This window comes from Lissotriton vulgaris, chromosome 2_1, assembly GCF_964263255.1.
Source record: "Lissotriton vulgaris chromosome 2_1, aLisVul1.2, whole genome shotgun sequence".
NCBI classification, from domain to species: domain Eukaryota; kingdom Metazoa; phylum Chordata; class Amphibia; order Caudata; family Salamandridae; genus Lissotriton; species Lissotriton vulgaris.
The window spans coordinates 746,314,329-746,338,145 of record NC_141687.1 but is presented as its reverse complement, the minus strand read 5'-3'; the positions used below and the strand labels follow the sequence as shown (position 1 = coordinate 746,338,145).

Here is a 23,817-nt window from a genome sequence, read left to right as displayed (position 1 = left end):
ACTAGTACAAAGTAGGGGAGTAATTAATACAAATTCATCATCTCAAGTCATGACTAGGAAGAGGAGAAGATGAGAAAGTTAAATGATCATTAAGAAGAGTGAGTAAAGAACGGAGTAAAGTGTTGCCTTTAACAGACCAAGAGAGCTGCGCAGGCTGAAGAGGATGAGGGCCCCCTTTTAAAATGATGCAGTGAGGCCTCCTTTCTCTTTTATGTTGCCATTTATTGGATCAAGGGACCTCATCCCCAAAATTGTTTTGTTTTGACGCCCTTGAAAAATTTCCCAAATCATCAAAAAAGTAAGGCAGATCAAGGTACTTTGAAAATGCTTTTGATTGTACCATAGAATATGCTCATGGTTTTACTAGCACATGCAAATTATTTTGCAACAGATAAAATGTGCATAAATCATATTATATTAGAGAGGTTTATGCCTAATGCATTTGCGCTTGATTATACACTAGCTAGCTAATTATCCTATCCTGAGATGAAGTTCTTGAAAAGAAAAAAAGAAAAGGACAGCCTGTGGAGTTGTGATATGTCTTCCCTGAACAGCCTACCAAAAACCTGTTTACAGAATATTTTAACACTGTATTCATCAATTTCACTCTGCATGTAGTACTAAACAGGTGGATTTGCAGATGGAAAAATATTATTTCTAGCGACAAATGCATTATGATAGCCAAACTTACCCGAAGAGAAGTAAATACAAAACATGTTTTTTATCAGTTTTACAGGTCTCTAATGCAAATATACTCACTATAATTAAAAACTGCAAAATATCAGTGTTTCCACTAAATATAACCCCAGCAAACAATAAAATGGAAAGAAATGTTGTACTTGGCTTCGGCCACTCCAGCACTGACTGCAGAAATTATTCCTTAGATTGTGGTACTGTGCACAAGGACCTTAAACATGCTGTAGTTATATACATAAAACACACAAGATGATGGACGTAATGTTGCACAATGGCAAAACATTCACCCCAGTCATAGATCTGGGTTTAATCCATCGTTATTTTGCTCACCAAGCCACCCCAGTTCAGACATGGCCATATGCAAATCAGTCTTGACCCTGTGCCTCATGGGAACAGTCCAGCCCGAACTGCCTATGCCATGCCTTCCCTGGACCGGAATCAAGCATCCTAGGACCGGTTTCTGGCTATCAGCCGTCTTCAGCCCGGATAGCTTCACTCCAGTGGGTTAGTGAGCACGGGACCCACGTCTGGGCATACCCTTCCCACATAGGGTGAAAAGCAAAACACACAAGATGATGGACGGAATGTTGCACAATGGCAAAACATTCACCCCCAGTCACAGATCTGGGTTTAATCCATCATTATTTTGCTCACCAAGCCACCCCAGTTCAGACATGGCCATATGCAAATCAGTCTTGACCATGTGCCTCATGGGAACAGTCCAGCCTGAACTGCCAAGCCATGCCTTCCCAGGAAGGCACAGGGTCAGACTGATTTGCATATGGCCATGTCTGAACTGGGTTGGTGGAGTGAGCTAAAGAATGGTGATTGATTAAACCCAGATCAGTTGACTGGGGGTGAGTGTTTGATTTGCTCAAATGCTCCGTCCATCACCCCCCTTGGTATTGTGTAGTTATATACATGCTTGAAAACCCCTACCAGACTCTACAGATATGTGTAACACCTATTGCTTATCAAATGTATCTTCACAAGCTGCTAACGTAGACAGTGAGAGTACAATTTCAGGCATTCATTGAGGATAATAAAGTCCCTGAGGATTAGAAAGCTGAGTTTCGCCCTCGTCATGGAACAGAGGGTGTGACTATGGTAATTATTGATGGTCTCTGATTTTTGTTGGTTGGTGGTGGTGTTAAAACTCTGATTTAAGTAGATCTGTCTGCAGCCTTTGACACCATCCATCTTACAATTTTGTGCAGAGATTTGCTGAGTATCTCCCGTCTGGTGTGGTGCTGTCTTATTTTAGGTCGATTTTTGCTGACCGGTTAATTAGACTTGGTTCCTTTAAGTCCACGCAGAACCCAATCAACTGTGGTGTGCCCCAGAAGGCAGCATACTATTCTAAGCTATTTCTGTGTCCATTCATGGATTAAACCTTCGGGCATATATATCGCTACAACTATGCCAATGATTCTCAACTGATTATCAAGCTCTTGCCTTCAGCAGGTGATGAGACAGCTGTTTGGTTGCTGGCTTCTGGAAGTTGATGAATGAAAATCTAAACCATAATAACATAGAAATTATGGTGATTTGCATTCTCTCAAACACAAGCCTGGAGAAAATGTGAACAGCATCTGTTGAGCAACATCTGATCCTTTCCATTAGATTTAAAAAGCTCGGTTTGATTATGGACAATAAACTGTCAAAGACGAACCACCTTTCTACTATAGTGAGATTAGGCTTATTTCAACTACATTTACTTAAGACAATTTTCAAGGTCTTGAGTTTCCTGCACAAAAATGCTGGTTACCCTAGAAGTCATGATCTCACTTTTTCGAATTCTCAAACAGAGATTGTCTGTAAATTGGCAATTCCTTGGATCACTAAGTGCGCAGCTTCAGAACGCAGCAGTGCAAATGACACGTGGCCTGCATAGCATACAGTCTCTTCTGCTAAGAGCAGTCTGCATTGGTTCCTGGTGAAGGAGAGGATACAGTTAACTCAGCCTTGCCCACAAGGTAGTGCATAGAAAGGAACCAGGCTTTTCCTAACAAAGCTGTAAAATATATCTTCCATTGCAGGTCTTGTGGTCAGCAAATTATTACTGGGTACAGACTCCAAGTGTCAAGAAAAACCAGATGGAGTGACCTTGTTTGCTCAGTCTCCAAGACAAATTCATGGATGGTTCAATTAAATGCCGCTAATACTTGAAAACCCAAGTGTTAAGACTTATATTGATCTGTAGGCCTACCCATAATTTTATGATGTTCTGTAACATCTGGCTGTGATATTTATGCCCATAAGGCACAATTAACATACATGTTAACAAAGGAAAATGCATACTTTTTCACCCTTCTTGATAAGAGCAGGTAATGAAACCAAAATCAAACAAGGGAAAAACTACTCAAGCCAGCCCCACTCTGCATGAAGTTGCAACTAGGCTAGAGCCTTGGAGGCTCGGTTGGGTAATGGGAGCGCACCCCACTCTGATAAAAATGGCCTAGCCAGATACTTACTGGGTAAATACCAAAGTGGCACAATGGCAAATCTAGCCCTCATTCCTCTTGATTTTCTGCTTCTTTTTCTTTCCTTTCACTCTCTCTTCATTTTGGTCTTCCTTATCCCCATTGTTTTCTTTCTTTACTACTCGTGTCTCTTTCCGTTTACACTCTGCTTTTTGTTTCTTCTCTATTTCCTTTCCATAGCTCTGAGGCTCTCTTCTCCCATTACTTGTTCATTCCCTGATGATGAGTCAATCCAAAATGGAGATCTCATAACCACATGTTCTCCTACAACGAGAGTAAATGTCAGGAAATGGCTCTGATCAACGCGTTTTGTTGTCTGATTACAGTTCCACCTGAAGTAGACTAGTGACCTAATTGATCTTCTCTACTGAAAAATAGGGATTGTGACATCTTCAGCTTGTGCCTGTAGAGTTCTGGACTCTAATTGTACATTTCAGGTGCTTGTTTTGATTTCCATTTGATTGCTATAGCTCTTTTAGCTATCCTAAGTGCTAAATGAAGAAATTTATGTCCATTGGACCATGTTTGGGCCGTGACATAAGGCCCGCCCAGGAGACAGATTTTAGGGGCTAACAGTTGTCAACTTCAGGTCCCTGCTGAGAGGAGAGCTGTGATAATTACCAATACCCACACTTGACCACACCATATGAATGAAGGTGGCATCAGTACCAACGCATCCAGGACACTTGACAATGATTGCAAGAAATATTCTGTGTAACCTGGTAGGGGCTAAATATGTGTGATGGAGCTGATTAAATTATAACATTTCAAACAGGTACGTTCCTAGAACCTTTCTCCGTATATTTTAATGAAGTTGCCAATTTGATATCTGAGAGGACGATTGCTAAGTCCTGCTCCCAGCCAGCCCTAACACCAAAGAGGTTCCCTAAGTGTGTTGACCGAAGAGATTTATAAAGGTGAGAAACCATCTGACGCTCTCCACTCCAAGTTAACAGCATTTGCTATGTGTCATCTGTTTCAGGTTATTCGGGGGGGGGGGGGGGGTAGGACCCCAAACAGATTTAATAAGTGAGGAAGATGACATTCAACTGGAATAATAGATTAACTGTCAGAGATAGCGTTGTGCACTTAAGTAGAGAGAGATGAAAAAGAAATGAAGATCTGAAAATTGTCAACTTAAATGTTGCTGGAAAGACTAAAGAATGACATGAGGGACACTAGGGATGTGGTGTAAATAGAAACTAGAAGCGAAGCTGGAACAGGATCTGTAAAAAAAAAAAGATCATATGGACCAGCAGGTGCAGATGAGATTACCAGGGGAAGGAGCCGAAAGAGTGTCCATATTGAAAGTTATTTATAATCAAGACAGAAAAGGTGAGGGCATTATGAAACCTAGAGAGGTGAGTTTTGTTAGGGATAGACCACAGAGCATATTGAGTCGAGATGGAAGAATGAAAGCCATCTTAGGTATTCATCCTTTTTTGTAAAAATGTAACAAAGCAAGCCATCTTGTGACCATAGAATCTGTGTGAACTTATCTTTAACATTCTAACACAAAAATCTCCATCAACAATAACATGATGTGAATGTCTCCTTTCAGTACGGGAGATAAAATATTTATTTGGAAGCATATATAAAAATGCTTTCATTCATAAAAGTTACGTCAAAGTAGTAGTCCACTTTTATTTAGATATTGGTGACAAAAACTTGGATTTTAGTACATCAGAATCAGGATGCTCAAATGTGTTTCTGCCAAATGAATAAGCATGCAAGGTAAAGTACTTGCAGTAATTATGCCGGTGAAGAAGGACAGAGGAATTTCAGACTAAATACAGTAACACACGGTCTCTCATAACTTAGTATTTACTAGAACCACACTCTGGGGGGACTGCTATAGCCAAACGTATGGGGTACAGACGAACTCCAATTACAAACAAGACATTTTAATTTTATCCTCCATACTGTCTCACCTTCCAAAAATGGCATTCTGATTGCTTCTGATCTTGAGAAACTAGAAAACAGTGTTTAACACCAAACAGTAAATGTATCATTTAAATCGGCAAACAGGAAATTACTGGGTATGCTGGTTATCAATGGATCCTTCAGGGAAACCAGCTGATAATTCCAAAAGAGCTCCAGGTTTACTAGGAAAAGACAAAGTTTACACTCACATCACCTTTTACATTCTTAATTTCTTGCTTGCAAAAACTGCTAATTTTTTATGGAGAAGTGTGGCTCAATGGTTAGAGCGGCAGACCCTGATGCAGAGGTCTAGCCCGGGACCAGGGTTCAATTCCCAGCCTCAGCGGGTCTTGGGCTCAAAAATTCCACGCACCTGATAATTCTCACCCCGGTGCCTATTCCAATCATGGAGTCCCACTCTGCAACTCTGGGCAATAGCTTGCTTAATCTCCACAACGGCCCCCACAACGCTAAGGATGCCTGGCCTCCACCTTGGGGGTGCCCAGGAGTGGACGCCTTACAGGGAAAGCCAGGATGGGTTCCACAGCTTTATTCGTACAAGCGCCTTGAGACCCTTGCGGGTGAGTAGTGCGCTATACAAGTATCAATTTGCATTTACATTTACATTTACATTTTGAAATCGAGTTTATGATGAAATAAAAAGTCGGTCATAAACCCCATCGAGTTTGTGTTTTATTTGCAACGTTCACAGTGGGACATATCGAACACGTCAAAGTATTTTTTAAGTGACTTAATTGTTTGAGCTATTTCTTTCTTGCTTTTTGTGGTGACGCTCTAGTTGTTCCGTCACCGGAACAGGAAGGGGAGCAACAGGAAGCGGAAGGCGGCCATCTTGTAGAGGCGCCGACCGCTAACGCAACGGTCAGGGTTCCCGGCGTTCCGGCATATTAAAGATAACTTTCATCATATATATAGCGCGTCAGTGCAGTTATTTTCAATTACTACAATGGCGACGAGGCTCATCGTATGAAACCCGCGCACCACCTGCTTTCCGTCACGGCACCAGCAGGAGGAAACGCCGGAGTGTGGCAGAGGTCCCGACCTCAAAGTGGAAAAGAGCGCGAAACGGTGCCGGCCCCCCAGAACATCACCACAGGTCAGCAAATATTTAAAAACACATGCCCTACCTGCGGGGGGAGAAAGAACTGGAAGGGGAGACAGCACAGGCACACTGTGGGCACAGTAGGAAGCTACAGAGCCCGGCCCAGTGGTGCACGGTACCCCGGGTGGCAGTGGAAGCTGCTAGAAAGTGAGCACATACAGTGCAGCGTAGAGAGGGCGGACAGGAGGCGCTTAGCCCTGCTCAGTGGAGTACCTCACCTCGAGCTTTAGCTGTAAGCTGCCCGGCAAGCTGGCGGAGCAGCGATCAGGAAAAGAAGTGCCTGGCTCTTCAGACCCAGCCAAGGAAAGGCTTGTACAGGCTTCACCTGGTTCCTCAGAAGTGAAAGGGGAGGAAGACAGCGACGACGATCGCGAAGAAAGGCACGCAGTCGAGCAGTCCACGCCGGGCAGTCCACCTAGTCGGGCGATTCCGGTTGCCACTCGCCAGAGAGGCGAGCCCAGAATGGCTACCCAGTCATCCTCGCTCACCCAGCTAGTGCCATTCTTGACGAAGAGCGGAGAACCGGACATGCAATGGGAAGACTGGAAGAGGTACTTCCTGAATTACCTTGATGCTTTGGAGGAGGAAGGTGATACCCTGTTTTCTAGTAAGAGGAAGAAGAAAATATTGTTGCATAACTTAGGTCCTGAAGGAATTAGGGTATATGACACCATAGTCAAAGGAGCAAGGGACGCCACAGATACAGACGTTTTCAGCCACGCCATTGCCGACCTCGACGCACATTACCGGCCGGTGGTGTGCGTCGCCATAGACAGATACAACTTCTTTCAAAGAAAGCAAAAGAGTGGTGAGTCGGTGGACGAGTATGTGGTGGCCCTCCAGAAGTTAGCCCTTTCGTGTAAATTTGGCACACTACACGACGAACTAATCAGGGATCAGATCATCATGCACACATCAAGCACCCACGTCCAAGAAAAATTGTGGGTAAATGGGGACGCCCCCCTCAAAGAGATCTGGGCGATGGTGAAGAAGGCCGAATTATCCAAGCGATGTGCACAAGCGGCCAAGAAGGAAACTGGAGGATCGCAAACAGTGTGCAAGATAATGACACCGGGGAAGAGCGAGCGGCCAAGGCCGAGAGACCAACCGAAGAATCAAGAGGGTTGGCGCCCAGCCCCAACCAATCAAACGGACCAGAGAACGAGCAAAGGAGGGCGACTAAGCTGCTACAGGTGTGGGAGCACAGCGCATCTCGGGAATGACAAAGCGTGCCCGGCATTCAGGGCAAAGTGCTCATACTGCAGTGTGTTCGGGCACTATGAGAAAGTGTGCCGCCGGAAGCCAAAGGGAGCAATGGTCAGATACGTCGACCAAGAGCAACAAGAGAATGTGGATAACCAAGAGGAAGAAGATGACTCAGAAGAAATTCTCTACATAGACGTGCAGGTGTTAGAAATGGATGGTTCTGAGTCGGACAAACCAAGACTAGACATGCACATAGGAGGGATACCCATAGAAATGATTGCAGACAGCGGTGCCCCCATCTCCATCATACAGAGACGAGTGTGGGAAGAAAAATTTGTCTCCAACATTGAAGAGGAACTACGTCCGATGGACCTGAGACCGGTCACATACACTGGACAGAAGATTCCCATGTTGGGATACTGCCCCCTCCTGTTCGAGTTCAGGGGCCGTCACGCACAGTGCAAGCTATACATCGCAGATAAGGGGCCCTCAGTACTAAGCTGGAAGGACCAGGGAGCGTTGGGGATACAGCTCAACCCAGGAGGCATTGAGAAAATCCTACTAATGGATTGGGAAGAGAGAGATGATACGGAGTCGTGGCGCAGAGCATACCCCAAAGTCTTCAACGGACAAATTGGAGAACTATCGAAGTACAAACACCTCATAAAACTTAAGGAAGGAGCGAAACCCGTCGTTCACAAGGTGAGGAACATCCCGTTCCGTTGTAGGGAAGCAGTGCAGATGGAGCTGGACAGGCTAGAAAAGGAAGGGGTGATCAGAGCCATAGAGAGTGCAGAATGGCTTTCACCACTGGTGGTAGCGCAGAAACCCAACGGTAAGGTGCGGCTGTGCGTCGACCTCAGGGAATTAAACTAGAACATAGTCATCGCCAAATTCCCTCTGCCCCGCATAAATGAGATGCTGGCGAAGACTAAGAACATCAAGTGGTTTTCCACAGTGGATTTATCGTCCGCCTACCACCAAGTGAAACTACACCCATCCTGTTGTCACCTCACGTCCTTCATCACGCCCTTCGGCTGCTACGAGTTCGTGAGAATGCCGTTTGGCCTGGCTTCAGCGGCGGCAGTATTTCAGAAGATGATGCACAGGATCCTGAGAAATGTTTAGTTCTTTCAAGACGACATCTTAGTCATGGGAAGAACCAAGCAGGACCACAACGAAAAACCTCACAAAGTGCTGCGCACACTACAAGACAATGGACTTACAGCGGAATGGACCAAATGCAAGTTCGGAGTGCAATCAGTTACCTACCTGGGTCACGAGGTAAGTGAAAGAGGGATCGAGCCAAAGAAGGCCAACATGGATGCCATCCTGCAGGCCCCCACCCGAGCAAAAAGGAGGATGTTCGGTCATTCCTGGGAATGGCCGAATACTACAGCAAGTTCATTCCTCACTTTGCGACGAAAACCCATCTCCTGCGGCAACTACTGAAGGAAAAGAACACGTTCGTATGGAGCCAGGAGGAACAGACGGAATTTGACACCCTCAAACGGGAAATGGGAGCCGCCATTCCACTAAAGGGATTTGACCCAACGGCAGCATCCATCCTAACAACAGATGCCAGTGACCGGGGTTTGGGAGCGGTACAGCAATCCGAAAATGGAGAAATGTCAACAGTCAGCTTTGCCTCAAGATCTCTAGTGCCAAATGAAGAAAAGTTCAGCATAATTGAAAAAGAAATGCTGGCTGTAGTATGGGCCATGGAAAGATTCAGGCAGTACTTGTGGGGTGCAAAATTCCTGGTAAAGACTGACCACAAACCCTTGGTCAAAGTGCTGACCTCCAGTGGCCATGCTCATGCGACACCCAGAATTGCGAAAATGACACTCAGACTACTGGACTATGTGTATGAAGTAGAGCACATCCCGGGACCGCAAAACAAAGTGGCGGACTTCCTCAGCAGAGCGGCAGCCATGGAAGCGGCGGAGGACCAGGAGAAACATAAGTGGGAAGGATTCGTGGTAGCCACCATCCAAGAGACAGAGAATGTTATCAGTGCCCAGGAATGGGAAGAAGCCTATAAAGAGGACGGTGACTTGGAGGCCATCAAGAGGTACGTAGTCCACGGGTGGCCGGAAAAAAGACACCTCAAGGACGAGCTCAGGAGATATTGGGAAGTAAGAGAGGAACTGTCATTAGCAGAGAACCCAACATTCCTATTGCGAGGCGACAGTGATCCCGCCGCGCGGCATACTGAATCATTTGATGTCCTTACTGCACGAAGGGCACCAGGTCATCACAAAGACCAAAGCCCTTGCTAGACAAGCGTACTGGTGGCCGGCCATCGATACTCAGATAGAAAGATATGTGAGGCAGTGCGAATCATGTGCCAGGGCGGACAAGTCGCAGAGCATGTTAAGACCACCGTTGGGACGGTTTCCAATCCCGGATGGCCCGTGGGAAATGTTATCAGTGAACATTATGGGCCCCATCCTCAACAAAGCAGGAACGCTGAAGTATGCCATGGTTCTCATCGATAGATTTTCCAAGTGGCCGGAGGTGGAAGTGACGGAGACCGTGGACACGGAAGCAGTGGTGAACTTCTTGCGCTCCACATTCATCAGAGAAGGAATTCCAAAGATGGTCACGTACGACAATGGGCCGCAATTCACATCAGCCAAATGGACTGCCTTCACCGCCAGGAATGGGACAGAAGTCAAACATACGCCCATCTACCACCCCGCAGGAAACGGCCAAGTGGAGCGTTTCAATCGAGTGATCATGGGCACCATCCAAGCGGCGATCAATGATGGATTGGACTGGGAGAAGGAGCTGGAGAAGATGATTTGGGCTTATCGGATCACCCCGGGGAGCACGGGATACAGCCCATTTAAAGTTTTAAGAGGAAGAGAAGCCTTCACAAGAGACAACTTAGCGTGGAGAAAACTTGTGGTGCAAAGCAAATGGTCACCGGCGGTGGTCAGAAGGAACTTGGAACGAGCTCAAGAAACATACACGACACACTTCAACAAGAAATGCAATGTGCAAGGTGCAGAGCTGGAGAAGGGCGACTGGGTAAGGGTGAAGCTAGCTATCCTCAAGAAAAAGGGAGAGAGCAAGTTCTCACCACCTTTGCAAGTATTGGAACCCTACGCACGTTCTGCCCTACTCAGTGATGGGAAGGTGTGGTCACAGGACAGAATGGCAAAATGCAGCAAGATCATCAAGTGGGGCAGTGAACAAGAGGAAGGCGCAGAGTATGTAGAAGAAGGCAAAGAAGCAAGTGGAGGAAGGCAAAAGGAGAAAGTCAGTGAAGGTGTGCAGCAAGTGGAAGACAGTGAAGGTGAAGGAAGTGCGAACGAGGGAACGAGGAGCTGGTGCAAGGAAGAGAGCAGTGAGGAAGTGGTAGAAAGAGAAGGAGAAGGCAATGGAGGAAGACAGGACGGAAAGGAACAAGAAGAAGGCGGGAGTGAAGGAGTGAGAACCAGAGCGGAAAGAACTGTAAAGGTACCTGGGAAGTTGAAAGACTTTGAAATGAACTGGAAGTAAGGACTCTATTGTTATACTGTTTGTGTTGATTAAAAGGGGGGAGATATGTGGTGACGCTCTAGTTGTTCCGTCACCGGAACAGGAAGGGGAGCAACAGGAAGCGGAAGGCGGCCATCTTGTAGAGGTGCCGACCGCTAACACAACGGTCAGGGTTCCCGGCGCTCCGGCATATTAAAGATAACTTCATCATATATATAGCGCGTCAGTGCAGTTATTTTCAATTACTACACTTTTCGGTCTAAATGGAAAAATAATTGTTGAGCTAGATAAGCTTGTCTTTGCAAACTATTTCACAGATGAAAAGTTTCAATTTAATGAACTGCAGTCGAAATTCTATTTTTAAGCCAGGCCTCTACAACACATTATAGAAATTAATTTCATTCTCTTTTGCAAAATTATAAACCATTTTTAGTTTCTAATGCATTTATATGAAAAGGGGCATTCGAATTTGATCCTTCTTTTTTCGAAATGCCGCGTGGTGCCAGAATGGAGAGCAAGACGTTCTCCGCATGAATTGGCAAATTATGAACGATAAAGTTCACAAATTCTTTGGGGTAGAGCTGCAGCCTAGACACGTTATGTACCGCACATCCAAACGCCCTACAAACTGGGAGCCTTGTTTTATGAAATGCGACTCCATCGTAAATAAGACGTTTCCTTTCCACCAAAAAGTTGATGAAATAAGTTAGTGCCCGGGAGAAACTGTGAAGGTCGGTGCAGCAGTAAATGTACAGAACAGCGGCTTTTGGGGAAAAAGAGGATAATCATTTTCTAGGTTAGTATAATATTCTCTCCTTTTTTAATCAATCATTATTAAGGCAACCTTAATACTTCATCATTAAGGTCAAACCAAGATACGCCGAAAAAATAACTTCAACGCAGTTTTATACCATATCTCACTCTCATTTACATTCATACAAAGTAGCATTACTATGCTTCCAAAAAAAAGTTCATAATCATGCACACCCGTGAAGTGTGTCATGGAACCTTTAAATACAGCCATACTGAAACTAAAGAGCGTGGTTTATTATTACACATACCCATGATTTTACAGGTAACCCCAAATGATGAGGCTGGTGTGTAATGAGCCTGATTTAGCGTTTTGTGAATGGTATTCCGTACAATGACATTATACCTGAAGTAGTACCACCTGCCAAATTTAGAGACAACCACTGGCCCATCAGTCATCTTTGTACTTTGAAAGGAAACACCGGCACGGCAGTTCCCTTTAAGTTACAAATGTATGGTTGACAGTTGCATTTGATTTTGATGGCTGTCTTCCAAACATTTAATCTTGCTCAGACATAATCCTTCGAAATAGGAGTTTTTTTTCTTCTAAAAACAAAAAAAAATAATAATCTCCACATGCAGGAAGTCTTCTGTGGATGTCAATTTTGTTTTTTCAGTCCTTCTTCACCAGTTTACTATGTCAAATTAATACATGGAAGCCTGCAATCCATTATGAAAACCAGACTCTAATTTCCTTATTGTCGTCAAGTTGTGAACTTTTTTAGTCGCCTGTTATAAGAAATTAAAATTCAATTGTTGTGACGCCAAAGTGCCAGCTGGTGAGAACCGCAATCGTGACCCCATTTGATGAGGTCCATTTGGGAGATTGTGTGACCGTACTGTAGTATCGGGTTCCCAAGGCCTACATGCTCCGAAGATAACCCACTTACATCGAAAGAACTGTTGGCACGGAAACTGAAAAATTCAATGAACAAGTTTATTAAGACCCCATGGGGTGGTGGTACATTCCTACAGCACCCTTCGGTAATGCAAGAAGTATCACACCGAACATCGGTGTGACTTGCTCTTTTATACAATTTGCAGGAAATAAAACAATAGGCGGTACAAGGTTACAAAGCGTTATGTACATATATGGTCATCTTTGGAACACAGCCAGCTCATTGGAGGGGTTACAACTCCACTGGTCAGTTAGGCGGCACATTCCTGAGGGGTGACTGGTCAGTGGGGACTGCGCATGTACGGGCTTGACCAGTACTAAAAATAGCCTGTTGCTGGGCAAACTCAAGTGGTCAATGGCACGGACAACGGACTAAAGGCCATGCTGGCCACGAGGCCGCTTATGATCTAAGATGGCCGCCGTAACACACAAAATGGCGTTTCCGACTATGGCCAAGACACACGGGGAAGCGTGTAGCACAGCTAAGCGCTAACTCGGCCATCGCCAAATTACGACAGACGACCCTTTTAGCGTTTAGCTGAAGCTACCGCATAGTGAACATAATCAGGGTGTTTATCTTCAATATCGATCAACATTATTTGGGTTACTTCTTTATGAAGCATCATTTTATCATGCGCAAGAGCTCGTCTTGATGGTATACAAGCCGATAGGCACATAGAACATAAAGCAGGGCCACATTGAATACATAAGCATACACCAAACAGTATCCCCACAATGATACATAGAATCGTTAGCAATTTCCAACCCCAAGTGGTAAACATTGACCAGAACCACCCTGAAAGAGTCCAAGTTCCATTATCCGGGTGTATTTCAGCAGCTATCTTATGCAGTTTCGAAATGGCATCATAAACAGATGGTGAATTGTCAGGTACATAGACACAACAGCTGCTTCTGATGATTCTACATGCCCCCCCACGGTCAGCTAAAACTACATCTAGAACCATTCGGTTCTGGAGCGTGACGATCCTAGAAATCTGAAGTTCCTCAGTAATGTTCCCTAATGCGATAGCGGTATCAATTGCTACAGCCTCAACTACACGGGTCAGTCGCCGTATCTTTCGACTATTCAAAGCAGCCCCAACAAAGGAAAACAGTCCCAAATTGAAATCCACATACTGTTGCAAAGCAGTGTCCGTCTGGTCAATGTCATCCAGAACAACAGCACGTTTAACACGATTCAGCACGAAATCATGATACAAAATATAATCATTATGATACATTGGTGGGGCAATAAATACAGGAGGCAGTACAAAAGATACATAGCAAGTACCTAACCATCCCAACGGGAGCTGATGATAACCCTTCGTTCCGCAAATAAAATACGTATTTCGAGATGCTACAAACGATATGCCATTCGGGCTGTCAAATGTGATTGTAGTATTGCATTCGCTTTTCCCAACCGGGATCGTACCTTTATTGCGTATACACAAATCAGCTTTGGTGGCAATAACATTTATAACATGTGAGCTGGAAACATTAATGTTACGTTGGTTGCTGTAAACACGTGGGGCAGATACATTGTCGGGGCGATACTCCTCCCATTCAAATCGAGTACCCTCAGCTCGTGGATACCCATCCCGGTCATGATAACATACTTTATTCAAACGGAAAAGCACCCCCCCTTTTGTTGGCCATCTCAAGGTGAAGAGAAGAGTGTACCAGGCATTGCAGGATCCATTATGTGAGAACGGGAGTGGAATGAGTGGAGTGCCCCCTTTCTTCTGGTGCCCGGGCAACATCCCACACACCCAGCAATTAGACGTGTTTGTCATGTTATGTGTATGATGTAGGATTTGAATAAAGCTATTGTTCAAATAAGTCTGTCGGTGCCGTTCTTCATGGTAAGGCAAGGTGAAATGAAAATGTTCAGATGGGGCCGGGGTAGTCGGCAGCAAATGTTCACGTGCAGGCACCACAAGTTAAACTACCCAAGCTATCACTGCTATTACCACAATCGTTAAGACAAAAAGGATGGCACCAAGTATTCTTTTGTCCCGTGATGCAGAAGACGCCATAGTTCAATTATTGTTCAAAGTCTTAAAAGTTCAAAAAGTTCACAAATTCTCAAATGTACATATGTGTGTATTACACCTAAAAAAGAAAAATGCAGTGCTGAGCTCCGAGGTAGCCGTTGTTTTCTTCTCCGGGGTCAAGACGGGTGTCGCTACTCTTGGCAGAACTGATCCCCCCCCCTTGAGATTCCCGGCTTCCGTTTCACAAACCCCAGAGCGGTAACCAACCAGTCTCGAAAACCAAAAATCTTCCTATCGTGGCCGCAGATTGCAGCGCTTTCGTCCAGAAACAGTGTGGTCCGGGAAGGCTCCCTCAACTTCGGCCGATGTCACAGCTGGGCTCTTTTCCTTCTCCAAAATCTCTTGGAAGTCGGTCAACACAGCAGGATTCACCAGATCAGGGGAGACACGACGACAGTGGGTTGAGTGTATCCACCGCTTCCTATTGGTCACTCGTACAGCTGTTCGAGTCGCCAGAAGGACCTGCTCGGGGCCTCTCCACCTCGGTTCCAAGCTGTTCGCCCTCTCAAACGATCGGATCATGATGTGGTCACCAGGGCGAAGATCCTGGCCTTCTCCAGTAGAGTGATCAGGGAGCGCTTCTCGAACCTGTTGATGACTAGAAAGCAAATCATTTGTTAATCGTGCCAAATAATCGTTCATCATTATACAAGGCACATCATGTATCAACCGCGGCTTAGGCACCCCCCAAATATTCATAGGCCTTCCAAACACCACTTCATATGGTGTGAGGCCTGTCCGAGAGTGGGGCACTGATCTGAGAGAGAGCAATGCTAGCGGTAAGGCATCCGGCCATTTCAATGACCTGGACGCCACGATCTTAGCCAGTTTTAGTTTCAACGTGGCATTATACCGCTCGACAAGACCTGCCGACTGAGGGTGGAACACAGCATGAAACTTCTGCTGGATCCCTAACCCCTTCAGCACATACTCCACAATTTTCCCGACAAAATGAGGCCCATTATCGCTCCATAAAAATTTGCAAACTCCAAAGCGAGGAAAATACTCCTTGAGCAACACCTTAGCTGTTGTTAAAGCTGTATTATCTTTCGTGGGGAAGGCCTCAACCCATTTGCTAAAAGCGCACACCACCACTAAGACATACTTAAGGTTATTGCAGCGCTCAAGCTGGATGTAATCCATTTGAAGTACCTCGAATGGTGCAGAAGGTGGAACGAACCCTCCTTTCGGAGTATGGGTCCCCTTAGCAGGATTGTGCTGCAAACATATCAGGCAGGTCTGCACTACTCTCTTAGCAGTATTAGCAATCTCGGGATGCTCCCAAACTCATGTTAACAGTCGAGTAATTGCAAGAGCCACCACGTGTGCCAACCCATGTGTCATCTGGACCATCGCTTGCAAGTAAGCTGCAGGCAATTTCCATTTCTCCATGTCCTTGCTTCTCCAACACCCTTCATCATCTAGCACCCCATCAGTTGCCCATGCCGCAAGTTCTGATTCAGTAGCTGATTTCTGAATATCTAATATTTCCGCTCTAGCATCATTCCATCGCTCTGCTTGGGATTTTGTCATGTACATGGGGGAGTCAGTTCGGGACATAGCCGTCTGTCTTGCTATGCTGTCCGCAAAGGCATTTCCCTGACCCACTTCATCGGTGATCTTTTTATGGGCGCTACATTTTATTATCGCTACTTTCTTTGGACAAAGCAACGCATTTAGGAGATCACGCACCAATTCTCCGTGCATAATGTGTGCTCCATGAGAAGTCAAAAACCCACGCTCTCTCCAGAGTAGACCAAAGTCATGTGCTACTCCGAAGGCGTACCAACTGTCTGTGTATATGTTCACACATAGGCCAGCACTCAGTTCGCAGGCTCTTGTCAAAGCTATCAGCTCCGCTGCTTGAGCCGATTTCTGTGGTATTCTAGCTGTTTCCACCACTGTCTTAAGTGTCGTGATTGCATAGGCTGCGGAAGTCGTGCCACCTGGCAGCCTCAAACATGATCCATCAACCCACAGTTCCCCATCCACATCTGGAAGTGGCATATCCTGTAAGTCAACACGACCCTTTGTCTGTTCTTCGGTCAGGAAAACACAGTCATGATGTTTTTCTTCCTGACCCTCCTCGACCGGATAGGGCAATAAAGTGGCAGGGTTCAGGGTAGCACATCTTTTTAGTGTGATATGTGGCGCCAACAGTGTAAGCTCATATCCTGTTAACCGTGCACTCGTGAGATATTGGGTCTTTGTTTGATTTAACAGGGCATCTACTGCATGGGGAACTAGCACCAAAAATGTGTGCGACAAAACTATTCCCTCACTCTGCCGTATCGCTACTGCTGTTGCTGCAACTGCTCGAAAACACCCAGGTAACCCTCGTGCTACAGGATCAAGGATGGCAGAAAAATACGCACATGGCCTCTGCTTGTCCCCGTGTGTCTGCACTAACACTGATAATGCGCACCCATCTTTCTCGTGTACGTACAATGTGAAAATCTTCGTATAATCTGGTGTACCTAATACGGGTGCAGAGCAAAGGGCTTGTCTCAGTTGATCAAAAGCATTTTGACATTCATCTGTCCATTCAAGGGGCATTGGTGTAGTTTTGGACAGTAATGCTAACAAAGGCTTTATAATGTGCGAAAACCCCATGATCCACTGCCTACAAAAGGACGTTAACCCTATGAAGGCGCGTACATCTCTCTGCGTGCGGGGGACTGGTGTGTCTAAAATCGCCTGAATTCGATCTGATGTTAATGCACGCCCCTCCTTAGACAAAAGATGACCAAGGTAGGTCACCTTGGGTCTACAGTATTGTAGCTTTTTCTTAGAAACCTTGTGATTATTCTGTGCCAGAAAGGAAAGCAGCGCAATCGTACTCTCCTCACATTGCGCGTAAGAATCTGCAGCAAGCAGAAGGTCATCCACATATTGGATAAGGATAACCCCCGATTGCAACTCAAAAGAATCAAGCTGTCTTTTCAAAGCCTGGCTGTAGATACTCGGGCTCTCAATGTAACCTTGAGGAACACGACAGAATCTATACGATTTATTATTTAACGTGAAGCCAAACAGATATCTGCTATCGGGATGGACAGGGATGGAAAAGAAAGCGTTTTTCAAGTCAATTACACTAAAGGTTGTTGCCGTTGGTGGTACCAGTGTAAGCAAGGTCGTAATGTCGGACACCACCGGGTATTGGGGAATGACAATTTTGTTGATTTCTCTCAAGTCAATAATAAACCGATAGACTTTGTCGTCAGTATCTCTCTTAAGAATCGGAAGAATAGGGCTGTTACAGACATTATAAGGGACCTCTTCCACCACTCCTGCAGTTATCAAATCTTGAACAATATGAGTCAGGGCAATTTCACCTTCCCTCGAAATCTTATACTGTGGCACCCGTGGCATAGAGGCCCCCTCCTTAACAGTTATATGAATAGGTGGAATACGCATCTCCCCCACATCCGTGTCTGAGGTCGCCCATAACGTGTGCGGGAGAGAGGCCAGAGCTGGAATGTCTAGTATGGTATAAAACCTATTCGGGTCAGGGTAATTGTCATTCAGGATAACCCGCACTCCTTCAGGAGCGCACCGTATCGTTGCTCGAAAATATTTAAGCAAATCAATGCCCAGGATATTATCCGGTGTATAGGGCGATAACAAAAATTGACCAAAACTAAAAAATTTGTCAAGACAGAGTGCAAGGGGTTTGGACAATGGGCTAGGGGAGGGTGTGCCATCGAACCCTACACATGTTATCATTTCGCCAGACAGGGGAGCCCTCGGAACCAATTTCTTTGACAAAGCGCTACGAGTAGCTCCGGTGTCGACTAGGAATTGATCAGTAGAACCCAAAATGCCCGCTGTTACATATGGACCTTCCTGATCTACCGGCACTTCAATTGGTTCCGTACCCCATCCTACGCAGTCCTATGCATGCACATAATCCTGGTGCTCCACATTCTCACCCTCTGATATCTGATGTTGGTTTCGTCTATCAAAAGTATTTCGTTCATCCTGGCCACGGCCCCTCTGCTCAGCCCTTCCACGATCACCTCCACCACCTCTCTCCCCCGTATAACCGCCCCGCGACCTACCACCTCCTCGACCACGCTGACTACGTTGTTCACGAAGTACCGGACAATCCTCAGCCCAATGCCCAAACTCTTTACAATAAGCACATTGATCGTCTGCTATATCCGTACGACCATACGACGTATTTCCTCCACCTCGTCTACCTCTTTCATTCCCTCTACCCTGTGTTCCACGAACCTGTGCCAACATCACCTTCGTTTTCAATTCTTTCGCTTTTTTATCAATACTTTCTTTAGCCTCCAACTCCTGCCGCTCATAATACTGAGCCATAGTCAACAAAGACGCAGGGGTCGCCGTGGCCCAGGAACTTTCACTCGATTTCAATCGCTTTGCAATCTCCGGCAGGAGATTCGCCACGTACTTATCTACAAACAAATGCCGACCTGTATCGTCTGTTAAAGATTGACCACTGTAATCGTGAAACGCCTCTTCGAAGCGTGTAAAGAAATCTGAAACCGTTTCATCTGGCTTTTGTTTACACGAAGCTAACATAATCCAATCAATCTTTTTAGAAGGTACGAGCGTTTTTAATTTATTCAAAATAGCCGCCGGGAGGTCTAAAATCAACTGGCAAGGCTTACATGCCGGTTTCCTTTCTAAATCAGCTTCATTTATCTCTTTCCATGTACCCCCAAGTATTGTTTCATCATTATTTTTACGAATTTGTCTCCACATGTCAGGCGGAAGGATTAACCCAAAAAACAGATCTATGTCGACAAGAGTCATCACACAGGACGAAATAGCCCCTTCCACCCCTTCATAGAACGCTGCCGGATTTTTACGAAGGTCAGGTAAAGAATTTTTCATTGCCATAACATCCGCTCTATTCCAAGGCGTGTACACCCAGTTATATATAAAATACCCCTTCGCATCCTTTGACATTTTATCATCATCTGTACCTTCCCCCTTTGGTGGAACATACAAAGGTGCGGCTTCACGCATAGGCATAACATGCATTGCAGAACTCTTATCTGAACCCCGGAGAGAACACTCCTTAGATTGCCCATTAGATTCCGGCCCGGACTCCTTATTCTTTTTCCGCTCGTCCCGCAATCTGGTAGTCTCATCTCGCAGCTGGATCAGTTGCTTGTAAAGGGCATCGACATCTGCAAGATCAAATATACCTTTACCCAGATTCTCACGATGAACTGACACAACCTTAGGTTCTAGCGTATCTGAAAATTGACGATATGCGGTAACAACTTCATCTGCCAAAGTAACCAAAAAATACAGTAATTCTTGGTCTGTCCAAGTACTCCTTTCAGCAACAACTTCAGACTGAGAAACATACTTCGTATTCACTTTACGAGCCCAACTACGTAAATGTGCGGATCTCTCCGCAGAAAACCTGAGACCAGATACACCCTTCTTTCCCGGCTTATCCTGTCCGTCCTCGTCCGATTCTGCAGTTGGAGCCGTAGGCGAAACGTACGGAGGCGGTGATCGATCTAGCAATGAAAAATCATCAATTTAATTATTAAGGACAGGATAAAGCGGTCGACGAATAGGGAATTGACCAGTCGTTTGCAATTTACGTTCCCGTTCCTCCCTCTCTTTCTTTTCCTGAGCCTCTTTTTCCTCAAACTGTAAAGCCTTATCTCGAGCAGCCTTACGCTGCTCTTTGTCCGCCAAGGCAACTTCACGCTTCATTCGCTCACGCACCGCTTTCTCCCACATTCGTACACAATCAAACATGTTCTGTCTAGACCTTCGTTGAAACAAACATTGCTCCACAAACTGTACTTTACGTAAATCGAACTACCCATGTAGAGGCCATTGCAATTCAGGATCCGATTTGGTATACTTATTCCATAATTTACTGTACATTATAGGTGGAAGGCCAAATTTTATATACATTTCCCTATTTGGTGTTCCTTCTGGGGGAGCCGGCTGTGCTTCCGCTAACCTAATTGTGGTACCATTTCCAAGACAGCACATCCCTCGGAGTGTGCTTAAAACAGGCATGTTCAAAAGGTATCACGAAAGCGCGATACCGTAAAAAATGGCACTTACAGTACTCCACACAAACGTGCCGCTCAAAGGAAAAAAAAAACAAAATTAGAGAAACATCTCTACATGCCTGCCTATGTGAAGTGCACTACACATATATTCAAAGTTCACAAATTCACAAGTGTTAGCTAACTCAAATCAAAGTCATAGGTCACAGGACTTCGGCAAGCGTCCAAGGACTACCTTACCGATCACAAATCATAGGACTTCAGTAAGCGTCCGCAGACTACCTTACCGATCACAAATCTTACCCAAAGCCTCAAAGGTCCAGATTCCAACTGCCAAGGTCTTTTAATCGAATCAGCCAAACGGCACTTTATCCAGCAACACAGACGATCGAAAACTCAGTCGGAGACCGGCGCCACCTGGAAGGTCAGATCGGAAGGAAAGGAAAAAACACCATGGGTGCCAAGACTCGGGTCACTCAGTGGCAGCGCGCGTCCATGGCGAGTGTCCAAACCTTCGTCACGACCTCTCCTTCGGGCATCCGAGTCGCCGATGAGTCCCTTCGTGGTCGCCAATTTGTAGTATCGGGTTCCCAAGGCCTACATGCTCCGAAGATAACCCACTTACATCGAAAGAACTGTTGGCACGGAAACTGAAAAATTCAATGAACAAGTTTATTAAGACCCCATGGGGTGGTGGTACATTCCTACAGCACCCTTCGGTAATGCAAGAAGTATCACACCGAACATCGGTGTGACTTGCTCTTTTATACAATTTGCAGGTAATAAAACAATAGGCCGTACAAGGTTACAAAGCGTTATGTACATATATGGTCATCTTTGGAACACAGCCAGCTCATTGGAGGGGTTAAAACTCCACTGGTCAGTTAGGCGGCACATTCCTGAGGGGTGACTGGTCAGCGGGGACTGCGCATGTACGGGCTTGACCAGTACTAAAAATAGCCTGTTGCTGGGCAAACTCAAGTGGTCAATGGCACGGACAACGGACTAAAGGCCATGCTGGCCACGAGGCCGCTTATGATCTAAGATGGCCGCCGTAACACACAAAATGGCGTTTCCGACTATGGCCAAGACACACGGGGAAGCGTGTAGCACAGCTAAGCGCTAACTCGGCTATCGCCAAATTACGACAGTACCTTTTTGAATTGATTGGCCTATGAGAAGCTGCAAATGCCCAGTGTTGTGGCTGGCTTTCGTGTGGCCTCAACTTCCCAGCTTTGTGATCAGCTGTGTGTGGCTGTGACTCTCCTCAGTGATCAGCCCATGCGGGGATTGCAAGGATTAATTACTCAGGGAAACATCTGCTGAAGTCAGAAGAGATGCGTCTGCAAGTGCCATCGGCCTGGTTTGGGACTGGCAAGTACAGCCGGCTCCGGCATGAGCCCATTACCAACATCCCAACTGTAGAGACGCTCCCCGTTGGTTTGATCCTCATTACTCTGATCCAGGACTGCTGTGTCCAGTGGATACACTAATGAGCGGACGTAGCAGGAATCCAAAGACTCTGCCGGTAGACATACAATCTCTCCTATTGATCGGATGTGAGCATTCCATAGAGCCAGCCGACTGGACCAATCCATTGTGAAACGATCCACTGCGAGTGATAATACTATGAACTATGTAGAAGGTGCACAATTTGGCAGTAATACAAATTGCACTTGAGCTATATTCATGATATTAACTTGTAAACTGCGGGGGTCACTGTAAGCCGGGGGGGGGAGACTGGATCAGGGGAGAAAGCAAAGTAGTGGGTATTTGTGTGGCACTGTATGTATAGCACCCGAAGGCACTAAATGGCATTCTTTTGACATAGTGTTTGTTTTAGTGTGTTTTAAAGTATCTTTCTTCCTCATGAAGATAAGCTGGGCTGCACGTTCATTATTGTGTTGTGTGATTGTTGAGCTCTGAGCTGGAGCCTCCTTGTGCGGTTGTATAACAGAATAACGAAATCCCTATCCCCGCATGTCTAAACAACGTGGTCTGAATAACTACCGCGTCTTAACCACACATTGCTTTACCATGAATTTTCATGGTAAAGGCATGCATGGAGAAGTGTGGCTCACTGGTTAGAGGAGGCAGACCCTGAAGCAGAGGTCAGACCGGGACCAGGGTTCAATTCCCGACGCGGCAGGGTCCTGAGCTCAAAATGTCCACAGACTCGATAATTCTCGCTTCGGTGCCTACTCAAATCAGGGGCTCACACTCTGCAACTCTGGGCAATAGCTTGCTCAATCTCCACTACGGCCCCCCGCAGTGGGATGCCTGGCTTTCACCTTGGGGATGCCCAGTAGGGGCTATCTCACAGGGAAAAAACAGGACTGGTTCCCAAAGCAAGCGCCTTGAGACCCTTTGGGGTGATTAGTGCGCTATATAAGAAGCCAACATTACATTACATTACATGCATGGAAAAGGGTATGCATGGCTAATGTCACCTCCCCCCTCGCCACCGCCCTAAGGCACAAATTCCCCCTGCCCCCGTCCTGCCCTGAGGTGCAGATACCCCTACCCTCTCCCAGTCCCCACGCTGTGCCCTCTGCCTTCCCTCATGCCTAAAACCCTGTTCCTTAACCTGACTCTGGCCAGTCCTGACCCAGTCCTAAGAACTGCCTCGCCCACCCTTAAACCCTAAAAACGATCCCGACTACCTATTCCCCTCCTCCTGCCCTGAGGCTTAAAAATCTACTCTGACCTCCACAGCCCTGAAAACTACCACTGACCCCCCCAGCCCTGAAAACTAGCCCCAGCCCTGAAAACTAGCCCCACCACCAGCCCTGAAAACTAGCCCCAATACCTCCCAGCCTTGAAAACTAGCCCCAATCCCTCCCAGCCCTGAAAACGACCTCCAACCCCCCAGCCCTGAAGACTAGACCAGAACCCCCGGCACAGTAAACAACTCTGATCCACCCCAGCCCAGAAAACTACACCAACCCACCCCCAGCTTAGAAAACTACCCAGCCCCCCTGCCACAAAAATACCCCGTATCATCCCCCCTAGCCCCATTTAAAACAACCCTGACCCACCCATAACCACGCACATGTGTGGTTAAGGCATATGCAAGATTAAGGCATGAATAGTAGGGCTTGTGGAGGCGGAACACTCG

General features: G+C 46.1%; 1 protein-coding gene across 9 annotated transcripts in view; it reads left to right on the top strand.

Moving 5' to 3' along the window:
* PLEKHA7 (pleckstrin homology domain containing A7) overlaps window positions 1-23,817 on the top strand; it is a 1,124,460-nt gene that overhangs the window by 567,029 nt on the left and 533,614 nt on the right. The gene's annotated exons all lie outside the window — the stretch shown is intronic.